Source organism: Hyaena hyaena, unplaced genomic scaffold (genome assembly GCF_003009895.1).
Source record: "Hyaena hyaena isolate Hyena2069 unplaced genomic scaffold, ASM300989v1 scaffold_187, whole genome shotgun sequence".
Taxonomy (NCBI): Eukaryota; Metazoa; Chordata; class Mammalia; order Carnivora; family Hyaenidae; genus Hyaena; species Hyaena hyaena.
In genome coordinates, this window is record NW_024080820.1 from 1177151 (window position 1) to 1188885 (window position 11735).

Sequence of the window (11735 nt, forward strand, 5' to 3'; positions counted from 1 at the left end):
GATCCCACCCGTTAGCTGTTTGTAACAGTCTTATTCATTTAAGGGTGCCCAGTAAGTGGTATTTTAATCATGCCACATCCTAATATGGGAGTTCGTTACTACATGTAAGTGTGTCAGTGATTTACTAAGTTTTATGTTAGGAAACTGATTTTTTGGAAACTTGCAGGAAAAGAATGAGTTCTGGAAACCAGACAGCTGATTGACCACAGGCAGAGCAGCCGGCGGGCTGCTTGGGTGGAACATAGAGTTTGTCCTAAAAAAAATAGTATCAATAGTATCAAAGGGAGCTGAAAGCCCTGTGTTTCTTGTTTCTATAATCACATGACCTGACTTCAGCCCTCAGGAGTATATCAAAATATCTTGGCATAAATGAGCTTCTTAAGGTTGATCCAAGCAACAGGATATAGAGGGAGAAACATAGATTTTCATGGCAACAGCAAAGAAAAGTTGAGCCCATGAAAGAATATGAGCAGGTATTCTGTCTTCAGGTAAAGAAAAAGAGACAGAGAATGATGGCAGGGCTCTTGGTAATGACAGCTCTCAGTGTGTCCTTGAATCACACTGCTCCACTATAGGTGTCCCCTGTATTTGTGCACAGCTATCATTCTGGTACCTCTTTTCCAATTTCCTCCTTGAAATTCCCTCCGCCTCTCTCTGTTGGATCTCCTGTTTTCCACGTCTGCTTGGCTTACTGTTTGCTGTTGATGGGCACATCCTACAGTAACGTCACCAGAAGGGGCACCTGGGAGGTAAGGTTTTCAAAAGATTGTCAATAAAAACTCTCTTATCCAAACCTGGTGATTTATTAATAGTTTAGCGGGGTATAGAATTTCAGATCAGCAATCCTTTTCCTTCTAGATTGTGAAAGCATCGAGCTGTAATGTTTTGTTTTTTAATTTCATGTATTTTTCATTTCTGGAAATGTTCTTTGGTTCTTTTTCAAAACTGCCATGTCAGGGGCACCTGGCTGGCTCAGTCTATTGAGCATCTGTCTCTTGATTTCGGCTCAGGTCATGATCTCAGGGTTTGGGATTGAGACCTCTGTTGGGCTTAAGATTCTCTCTCTCTTTTTCTCTCTTTGCCTTCTCCCCTGCTCACCCGCTCTCTAAAATTAAAAAAAAAAAAAAAGACAACTGCTATGTCATTCTCACAATTACTTTGTTGGTGAAGATATTTTTAAGTTCAATTCCTTAGTTCTTTGAACTTGGTAAGCCTGGTTGTTTAAAGTTCATGTCTGATCATTCCAATATCTGTTGTCCTTCAGATTCAGGTTTTATTTCCCTGTGTGCTTCTGCTGTCTGCTAGGTATGACCTTTGAAAAATGATTGTGGTGGTTCCCTGAGGTCCAGGTTGGATGTGCCTTTCTGCAAAACTTTCCCTTTGTTTCTTTCAGGTGCCGAAGGGCCACATCAAGGTGTGGGAGCTCCTGACCCACCCGGGTTGTGTGTGCTCAGAATGCAGTTTCGTGTCAGGACCATCCGTGGGCACAACCCCCCTACATCAGCTTCTTTTCCTCTTTTTCCTTCCTGTTCCCCAGGGTACCACCAAGGCGGTTCCCCCTCCCCCCCTCCCCCCAAGGGTTTCCCGCAGTGCAGGGGAAGGAGGGCCAGTCTACCTCGGGTTTGCCATTACTGTTCCACTTGCCTCTCTGGTCACAAGCTCTAGCCCTGAATTTCCTAAGTGTCTATGTCTTTAATGCTTTGAGGTATTTTTATCTTCATTAAGTTATTTTATCCGGTGTTTTTCACTGTTTTCAGCAGGAGGATTACTAAATTTTCTAGCCTGCCTTTACTGGAAACCCAAGTGCCTTGTTGATTTCTTGCTTGTTTCCAGTATTACTGTGAAGTAATCCAAAATCCAAAGCCATCCTTTATATACAATCAGGGTGGTTGTTGGTTTTACTTTCTCTGAAGCTAATAAACCTGGATGCTAGTTTTGTTTAAAATTAGCTTAACATTTCACAGTCTCAGAAGTGCAGTGGACATTGGGGAACAGAAAAGGACACAGAGGGCGGGACAAGGTGACGTTCACGTGGTTATAAAAGCCAAACCAAAAGGAAGCCATGCCCCGGTGGGAGACCACACTGAGAAATGGGTGCTTCGGTGGGAGCCTGTTTTATCCACTGTACGGGGCCCTGTCAGTGCGTCCCTTCAGTCTGAAATCCCATCCTTAGATTCTGAGCAATGTCCTCAAAACCCTGCACTGAAGATTCACTTTGCTCAGTTTTCTCCATCTCTCCAGGAACGTGTATTGGATATTGTACCTTGGGGACCGGCCCTCTGTTACAGACTGAATGTTTGTGTCCCCACACGACTCATAGGCCAACATCCCATCTAATCCAATGCAATGGTATTAGGAGGTTGGAATCCTTGGAAGGTAATTAGGTCAGGAGGGTGGGGCCTTCATGAATGGGATCAGTGTCCCTAGCAGAGGAGACCAGAGAGCCAGCTGCTCCACCCACGTGAGGATGCAAATAGAAGCGTGCAACCCTAAAGAGAGCTCTTCAAAGCTGACCCTGCTTGTACTGTGATCTCAGACTTCCAGCCTCCAGAGCTGTGAGAGGCACGTTTCTGTTGTTGAAAAGCCCCCTGTCTATGGCACTTGTTTATAGTTCTTGAACTGACTAAGACGCCCTTTAATTTTTGTAATCTTTCTCTCCTATGTTCTGCCTCTGGTGTTTTGCTTTATTTTATAGAAAATGTTACTCTAGGGTCTAATTCTGTGACTGAGTGTTTCACTCCTGCTTTCATATGGAACATTAAGACCTCTTCTTTTTGTTGTTTTCTAAATGGTCTTTTGGTGGCATCCGTTCTCATTTTGCGATTGGAATACCCATGTCTGAAAGGGGCTTTTTTAACTTTAAAAGGCTTTTACTTCCCTGGCTTGGTCTCTCTTTCTATAGGTTGCCTGCTTGTTTGTTTTTTTGTGTGTGTATGGGTCTTTATAGTCCACAGAGGGAGTTTTCCATTGGTGCCTAGTGATCTTCGGTGGTGTGTTCATTCTTAAGGAGGCTAAAATGCTGGCTGGAAGATCTGAACACCCTTCATGATGGGCAATTTTATTAGGGAGACTCCACTGTGCTCTTTTTACCCTATATGCCAAGTTCTAGAGCCAAGTCGGGGGAAGAAGGCTAGGGCAGTCAGTCGCAGTATCTTGTGTGCCCACATTCACCTATTATCTTTGCTTATTTTATATGTACCCTCAACTACATCTGGTGTTCTCCAGTACACAGAACCTTTTAGCCTCTCCAGGGAGGAAATCTGCGGCCTAGGGGAGGTTGTCCAGACATAAACTAGGGAGTAGATCTGGACATTTAACTCCTGCTCCTTCTCCTTCTCTTCATCCTGCTCCTCCTTCTCATCTTCTTTGAAAAACATTTTATTGAAATGTAATTTACATACCAAGAAATGTACAGACTTCCAGGGTGGACCCAACTTTAATTTTAAACAACCTTAATTTTAGGGGCGCCTGAACGGCTCAGTAAGTTAAGCGTCTAATTTCAGCTCAGGTCGTGATCTCAGTTTGTGAGTTCGAGCCCCTTGTCAGGCTCTGGTACTGACAGCTCAGAACCTGGAACCTGCTTCGAATTCTGTGTCTCGCCTCTGCCCCTCCCCCACTCACACTCTGTCTCTGTCTCTCTTTCAAAATAAATAAAATAAACAAACAAATAAACATTTTTTAAAAAATCCTAATTTTAGCCCATCCTTCACACTAACTTCCTGAAGTACGTGGCACAGCCCATTCTTGAGCCTTGGGGAATTCTGTGGTGTAAATGGAGTTAGTAGTATAATCAGTAGGAGTGAGAGAGGGCCAACTGTGGTCATTAATTCTCTCAGGAGACCTATCTTTTCTTTTTTTTCTGGCCCCGGCACCAGGCTGAAATAAACAAGTTAATCTTTACATGCTTCACCTTTACTCAGGGGCAGATAGCTTCCTTCCCTGCCTTTCCGAAGAGGGCGTGGCTCTTCAGGATTCCTGACTTTCTGTGGGGTGTCTCACTTCCAGTGTCCCAGGCATTGGCGTCTGATGCTCCGTGTCTTGTGTCCTGTCTCCCGCATGCCTCCCCTCCGCCCGAGAACTCTGGGTTCCTCATACTGGCAACTGCCCTCAGGGCCACATGGGGTTTTGGCATTAGTTCACCATGATATATTCCTGGTTTTCAAAGGATATTTACTGTAATTAATTCAGTGGTTTCTGTGTTTTGTAACTGGAGGATTTTTCAGGATATCTAGCAGAATATTGCTGGGAACGATTCATCTTATTAAATCCTATTCATTTTTAAGGGCTCAACTCAAAGGTCACGTCTTATATAAAAGCTTTCTGTATTTCTGGAGGAGTGAGACCTTCTTCTTTAAGCCTTCACAGCCCCTCATGACCCTCCTACTCCATTGCTATAACTCACTTGGAAGGTGGCTTTAACGGTGTACCTACATATCTGTCTCCACCACCAGTTCTGAGCTACTCAGACTCAGGGCAGACACTTCTAGATGCCTCTCTTATCTTCTGCATCTAGCAGAAAGCCTGCCAGCTGGGGGTGGGGGTGTTAATGCTTATTGGATTCAAAGAAAAGTAACCGATAATGTGCTAATGCCATAGTTCAGATTCTGCTGAAGCTCCCAATCATATCTGTTAGGAGATATTTGTCCACATATTTAATGTAAACATGTATTGCTGCCTTCATTCTGTCCCTGAAAACCTGTCAAGTTTTTCCTAGCTGAAGGTCTTTGCATTGCTGTCCTTCTTGGAATGCTGTTACCCTGGACGTTTGCATGGCTACCACCTTTCCCTTATGTAGATCTCAACGTGAATGCTACTTCCAGGGAGAAGGCTCCCCTAACCACCCCACCTGCATTCCACATTATTCTATTTTCTCTTCTTCATAGCATGTATTACAGCATATGACTGTATAATCACCTAAAATTAACTTATTTATGTGTTTTTTAAAAAAACATATAAGTGAAATCTATGCGGTAGCTTCCCCAGAACCTAAATTAAGCCTGTCACATGATAGGTATCCAATAAGTAATTTGTTGATTGACTGCCTAATATGTACAAGTGCAATAGATTTTAGAAACGAATAATTGGGAGCCATCTAGGTGGCTCAGTTGGCTAAGCGTTCAACTTTGGCTCAGGTCATGATCTTATGGGGTTGTGAGTTTGAGCTCCGCATCGGGTTCTCCACTGTCAGAAACAGAGCCCCCTTCAGATCCTCTGTCTCCCTCTCTCTGCCCCTCCCCTACTCATGCTTTCTCTCTATCAAAAACAAACATTTATTTTTTTTTAAATGAATAATTGGCCCTTACAGGTTCATTGAAAAGTTCATTAGATCAAAAATAGATATTCCCGTGGACCATTTTTTTTTAAATGTTTATGTATCTTGGAGAAACAGAGCACAAGTCAGGGAGGGGCAGAGAGAGAGGGAGACACAGAATTCAAAGCTGGCTCCAGGCTCTGAGCTGTCAGCACAGAACCTGATGCAGGGTTTGAACCCAGGAACCACAAGATCACGACCTGAGCAAAAGTCTCATGGCCTGAGCCAAAGTCAGATGCTTAAGCAACTGAGCCATCCAGGTGCCCCTCCTGTGGATCATTTTTGAGATTGGCAGATATGGCAGACACCTAGTCCCATCTGTCTTTTTCTAGGGCTGAAGTTCTCTAAGTTATACTCTGTAATTCTGGGGACCCCAATGGTCATGTAATCCTGTATTAGAGCAGATTGAATCTCGCTTCCTAGCTAAGGTCCTGGCTTTGTCTGTAGGTAGTGCTGGTTTTGGTCCCACTTGTCATGGACATGGGTCAAATTCTTCCAGACGGGATTTCGCTTCAGCCGACCATTTTCTTCTAAAGGATGCTCACCTCTACCAAAGTAGTTGGCTAGGTAGGAAGGGAGTATGGGACTATCGATGAGGGAGAAGACACCTCTAAGTAAAGATTTGGAAGAACTAGATGGCACAGGGTACCAAGAGTTAGAAGAGAAGGGAGGCCTAAAATGTGGGATACGATGGGGTGTTGGGTGGGGGCAGGAATCAGAGTAAAAAGCTCTCAGAAATAACTTAGACCAACTTTGATACTCAGTCCAGGGTCAGCGTTGCCCAGAATTGGTCTGAAAAGATACAGTTCCTCATAAGTAAGAAACCTGTGTGACAGTGGGGGAAGGAAGGAGGCTCAGGATGGTACTTCTCTGTCCTAGGACCTGAGCTTCTTACTGGATAAAGAGTACAGTGAGACAGGACATTGATATCTTCTTCGATTCTAAAGATGTTATAATCTCTATAGCCCAGTGACCACACTGCCCTTCACCTTCCGCCTGCTACAGGAAGTCAGGTCATGGTGTGAGCCAAGGTTTGGCTCTGCAGGCTAAATAAATGCTCTTTGGAAGTGGTTTGGCCAGGCTAGCTGCATGGGACTATCGATGAGGGAGAAGACAGCAGTCCCTCAGCCTAGTGTACGAAGGGGTTGGTTAAAAATCCCCATCCTCCTCAGAATTTCTGGGTCAGCAGGTTTGACACAGGGTCCAGGAGTATGTTGCAAACTAGTGCCACAGTGGTTCCGCTAAAGGCAGTTTGTGGATCACTCTTATAAAATTGGCTTTTAGAAAATAATAATAAGCTACTATTTACTAAGTTTTTGCTAGGAGCCAGGCACTGTACTAATACTTTATGTTGTATTATTTCTTTTCTTTTTTTGAGAGAGAGAGAGAGAGCATGCATGCACAAGTGTGTGCATGAGTGGGGGAGGGGCAGAGAGAGAGGAAGAGAGAGAATTTCAAGAAGGCTGTATGCCCAGCTCAGAGCCTGACTCCAGGCTCGATCTCAACAACCGTGAGATCATCACCTGAGCCAAAATCAAGAGTTAGACGCTTAACCGACTGAACTACCCAGGTCGCCCTATGTTGTGTTAGTTCTTAATCCTCACAACAGCTCAGCAGTTAATCAAGCACTATCATTAGATGTGGAAATAGGCTGAGAGATCAGCTGTGATGTGTAAGTGGTAAACCCTGAATTTAAATCTAAGGGTCTCTGACTTTAGATCCCCTGCTCTTTCATTGGGTTAGGGATATTTTTTGAAATCTTACAATTATTTGTAGGATTCTCTGATACCTTGCTACTCAGTGTCTCCTTGGAGCACACATCTCCTGGGAACTTGCTAGAAATGTAGAAAGAAACTCAGGCCCTGCCCCAGACCCTGTGAATAAGTATCTACATATTAACAAGACTACCAAGTAAAGTTCTTATCCATTAAAGTCTGGGAAGTACTGTTATAATATATTTTACTTATTTATTTCTTTGTACCCCATTACATGCCAAAATAAATTAGCAATATAGTTTCCTATTGTATATATATTATGGAAATGCCTTCTGATCTTGAGCCCAATGTGGGGCTTGAACTCACGACTCTGAGATCAAGACCTGAGCTAAGATCAAGACTTGAGCTGAGATCAAGAGCCGGATGCTTAACTGACTGAGCCCCCAGGCACCCCAGAAATCCCTTACATCTTGTACATTGTGATTCATGTTGAGTTATGAGCTTTAATTTATCCATTCAACTAGATTTAGCGGAACTAATTTTATCATTTCTCACCCGAACTATTACAACGATCTCCTATTTGATTTATCTGCCTCCCATCTCTCCTATCTTCTATCCATTGCAAGACATGTTTTTCAAGTAGTGGGATACCTTATTGAAATAAAACTTTGGCAAAAGGCCTACAATGATAAGATAAAAGTGAAGCTTCTCCAGTTGAAGTGTGGGATCTTGCAGGAGGGGAGGTTGTTAGAGCTCTATCCTTTTATCTTTCCCCTAGTCCCCAAGGTACCTCCCATGAACCCCCAGCTGTCCATGGAGCACCGATGACCATCTTTGCTCTAGTGGTTTTCAACCATGGCATCATGACTCTTTCATGATCAATTATGAGGTGCACTGCACATAATTTAGTAATAACTCAAGGACCGAAGTTTGTGATAAATTTAGTTTACAAGAACTTGGAGTGGATTCAAGTCATGCTCTGTCTTGAGGTCATTCTGTTTTCTCGAGGATGGAAACCTCTGTAGTTACACATGGGGAGATAGGAAGACATGAACACAGATGCCATAGTGGAAAATGACTAAGAGTCATGGATTTTGGTTAGCCTCCATGTTGCTGGCAGAGAGTTTCCTTAAAAGTATCACCCTCTTTGGGGGCACCTGAGTGGCTCAGGCGGTTAAGGGTCCAACTTCAGCTCACGTCTGATCTCACGATTGGTGAGTTCGAGCCCCACATCAAGCTCTGTGCTGATAACTCAGAGCCTGGTATCACCCTCTTTGCTTATCAGCTCAGCCTACAGAATTGAGATCAATCTACCAACCTCTGTTTACCTCTGTCACCTCTTGTCGTTCCTCCCTCAACCCCTCCAGGACTCCAGTCCCTCATCCTAAACTAGACCTTCCAGGAATCTCCGTCCACACAGGTCCTCTTCCCTCTGCTGTCAGTGGAAGTAGGAAAAGGAACAGAGAGAAAAGCAAATTCCTGACCTTCGGAGCCTGCCTCTAGTCCCTCCTGGGGTCCAGCTGTTCTTCTGCCTTTGGGCTCTTTGATACCCTGACATCGTCGGGTCTATCTGGTCCTTCTACATTTGTCTGTGAGATGCAGAGATCTGCTCTTACTACCTCTGTACCCGCAGAGTCAGGAAGGCAGTGGGACAAGTTCACTCTGCCTTTCTAAGTAGAGCCAACCAGGAAAAGAAAGCTGTCTTACATTTTAGGGCTTTTAGATCCCCTTTTCTTTCCCTTGCTCCAGGTGACACTGGCAATACTTCTTTAAGTCAAAGCAAAATACAATGTGCTACTCAGGGCTCTAACTACACATAGAGATTTTTGAAGTTCTAGTTTTCCTATATTAGCAAGAATTATTTATGTCAATTTCCTCAAGACGCAGAGGTACTTTATCACCCCAATCATTTTCCATTTGCGTGAGATGCACAACAGGAATCTCCTTCTTTGTGTCAAACCCAGCAGTGCACAGGCTTTTTAGAAAGTAATTCATTCATTTGGGAATAGGAAGTGACAAGAGGTAATTGATCTATTTCAATTTGCTCTCACGGGAGATAGCCTTTATTTATTTGCCCCGGGGCCCCTTTCAATTTACTGTATGTATTTTCTAGAAAAGTTTCCTTTATTTTATTATTTTATTTTGTTTTTGCAGTTCAACAGGGAGGAAAATTTAGACTACTTTAAATCACACGTGTAGACCTCTGACTTAGTCTCTATTTTCCTACTACAGCGGAGAGTGTGATTTACGCCATATTCCACTGTGTCTGTCTCTTGCCTTCACTCCCATCTCAGTGTGTTCTCCAGCCTTGTTTATCCTCTGCTTTCTCTCCTCCACAGAGATTTTAATTTCGTTAAAATGTTTGTACTGTGGCTGTGACTCAAGCGGCTCAGCTAGATGCAGAAACACCGCGTCACTTAATATGCCAACCCGCAGCCCAGACAGCTTCACATCAGGTCATTTGGAGCAGGGCTGTTGAGACAGCTTTATGACAATGATTGGCAACCCCCCGCTGCTGCGACCCAGACCGCAGAAAACCAGCTGGTGGGCTAAGTGCAGTAATTCCACGTTCTTTACCAGACTACAAATCAGAGCCAATTTAATGGAAGGGAATGCTGTCACCAGATGACAATTCGACACTAAAGTCACCCTCTTGATTCCCTCTGCCTTGGTTGGCTAAGACCCATTCATTAATCCATCTGCCGTTCATTCAACTATATGCAAAGTGGGCCTATTGAAAGATAGGAAGTATGCAAAGGCAATGAATGCATAGGACACACAACAGCGCGAGCACCGCTCCTGCTACGGACATCCCTGTGGTGCACTGGAGAAGGTAGACTTCCAAAAAATATGTACAGGCGTGGGTGAGGTCCAAAATTATGATCTGGGAAACCAAAGAACACAGCACCTGACTCTAAGAGGGAAATGAAAGATGAATGAAAGGGACTTACAAGGGCAGGTAAGATTTGAGGTAAATGCTAAGGGATGGATTGGTATTTCCAGTGAAGGAAAGGGACAGATGTATTCCCAGAGAAACATGGAGGCTGCTGATGGCAGTGCCATTAACCAAGGTAAAGAAAAGGAAATACGGGGTTGGGCTGGATGGAATGAATTCTGCTTTAGGAATATTTGCAGTATCCGTGGTGGATTTAGAGCTCAGATGAGATTTGGGACTAGAAATGGAGATTTGGGAGTAAGTATCTATAGTTCATAGCTAAAGCCAGATGAGTTAATGAAATAACCTAGGAAAGTGCAGAGGGAGAAGGAAAAAAAAAAAGTCCATGACGAAATCCTAGGAAGAGCAACATTTTTTTAAAGTTTATTTATTTATTTGAAAGAGAGGACATGCATAGCCACCTGCACAGGTAGGATAGGGGTAGAGAGAGGGAGAGAGAGAATTCAAAACAGGCTCAATCCCTTTAGTATGGAGCTCAATGTGGGGCTCATTCCCATGAACCACGAGATCATGACCTGAACTGTTTATGTCTGTGCCCCAGATCTCTGCGACGGGCTTCAAACTGAAGTTCATTTGCATATTAGATTCCAACTGGACATTCCAAACATCCTATACCCAACACATCTAAAACTTTGCTACTTGAGTCTCAAATTTGCTCTTTTGCCTATTCTAGATTTGTTCTAGATCTCAGTTCCTATTATTACCATCCACCTATCTTCAAATTAGAGCCTAGGTTTACTTTGAATCCTCTCTCTCTCTCACCACGAATGTACCTTCTCCTCTCCATTTCCATGCTTATTCTGTGCTATAAGCTGCCATTATTTACCATGTCCATAGTCATCTTCCTGCTTGACTCTCTCCCTATTCTTTACGATGTTCCTGTCCATCTACCCTGAGGTTGTAGATCTGTCTTTCTGAGTCTTGAATCTGGATATGTCACTTCCCTGTATGGAAAACTCAGCTAACTTTCTGCGGTCACAGAATAAAGCTCGAGCTCTTTACATGGCAATAGAGACCCTAAAAAACTTGCCTTCATTACCCACCCTGCCCAGTCTTGTTTCCTGACCTCCTCACTGTGGGTGCCTGCTCCATTTCCCCTGTGATCCCAGGGGAAGTAATGTGCTCCCATGACTTTGCTCAAGTTGTTCTCCTTCCCCAGAATATCCTTTGCCCTCCTTTACATGGTGAAAGCCTAGTACTCATTGGTTAGTTAGACTTAGACTCCACAGCCAGAACTCATCTCGCTCATCTCACGTGAGCCTGAATATATAAAGTTCATGACCATGTGCCTTGCATTTGCACCCTCAGCCGTACAGTCTGATGGAGCTGCCAAGTCCTTGAGAACACGACACAAACCTCATTTCCACCTCTATCCTTCTCCTGTCTAGAAAAACATTGGGAGATTAATACACAGTGTTTGAATTGAGTTGTTATAACACAATATTATGAAAAGAACTCTGAAACTTTATGGATTCATGCCTGTTAATCACAGCCAACTCTGAAAGATCTAGAGAAATAGAAGAAACTATATATATATATATGCACACTTTGCATGCATACCTATGTGTATCATATATATTCTAAAATACCAGATTTTGGAGAACAGTCACTTATATTTGATTACTTAAGAGGGAGTCTGGGGCACCTAGGTGGTTCAGATGGTTAAGTGACCGACTCTTGATCTCAGCTCAGATCTTAATTTCAGGATAGTGAGTTTAAGCCCTGACATGGGCTCTGTGCTGGGCTCTTACTT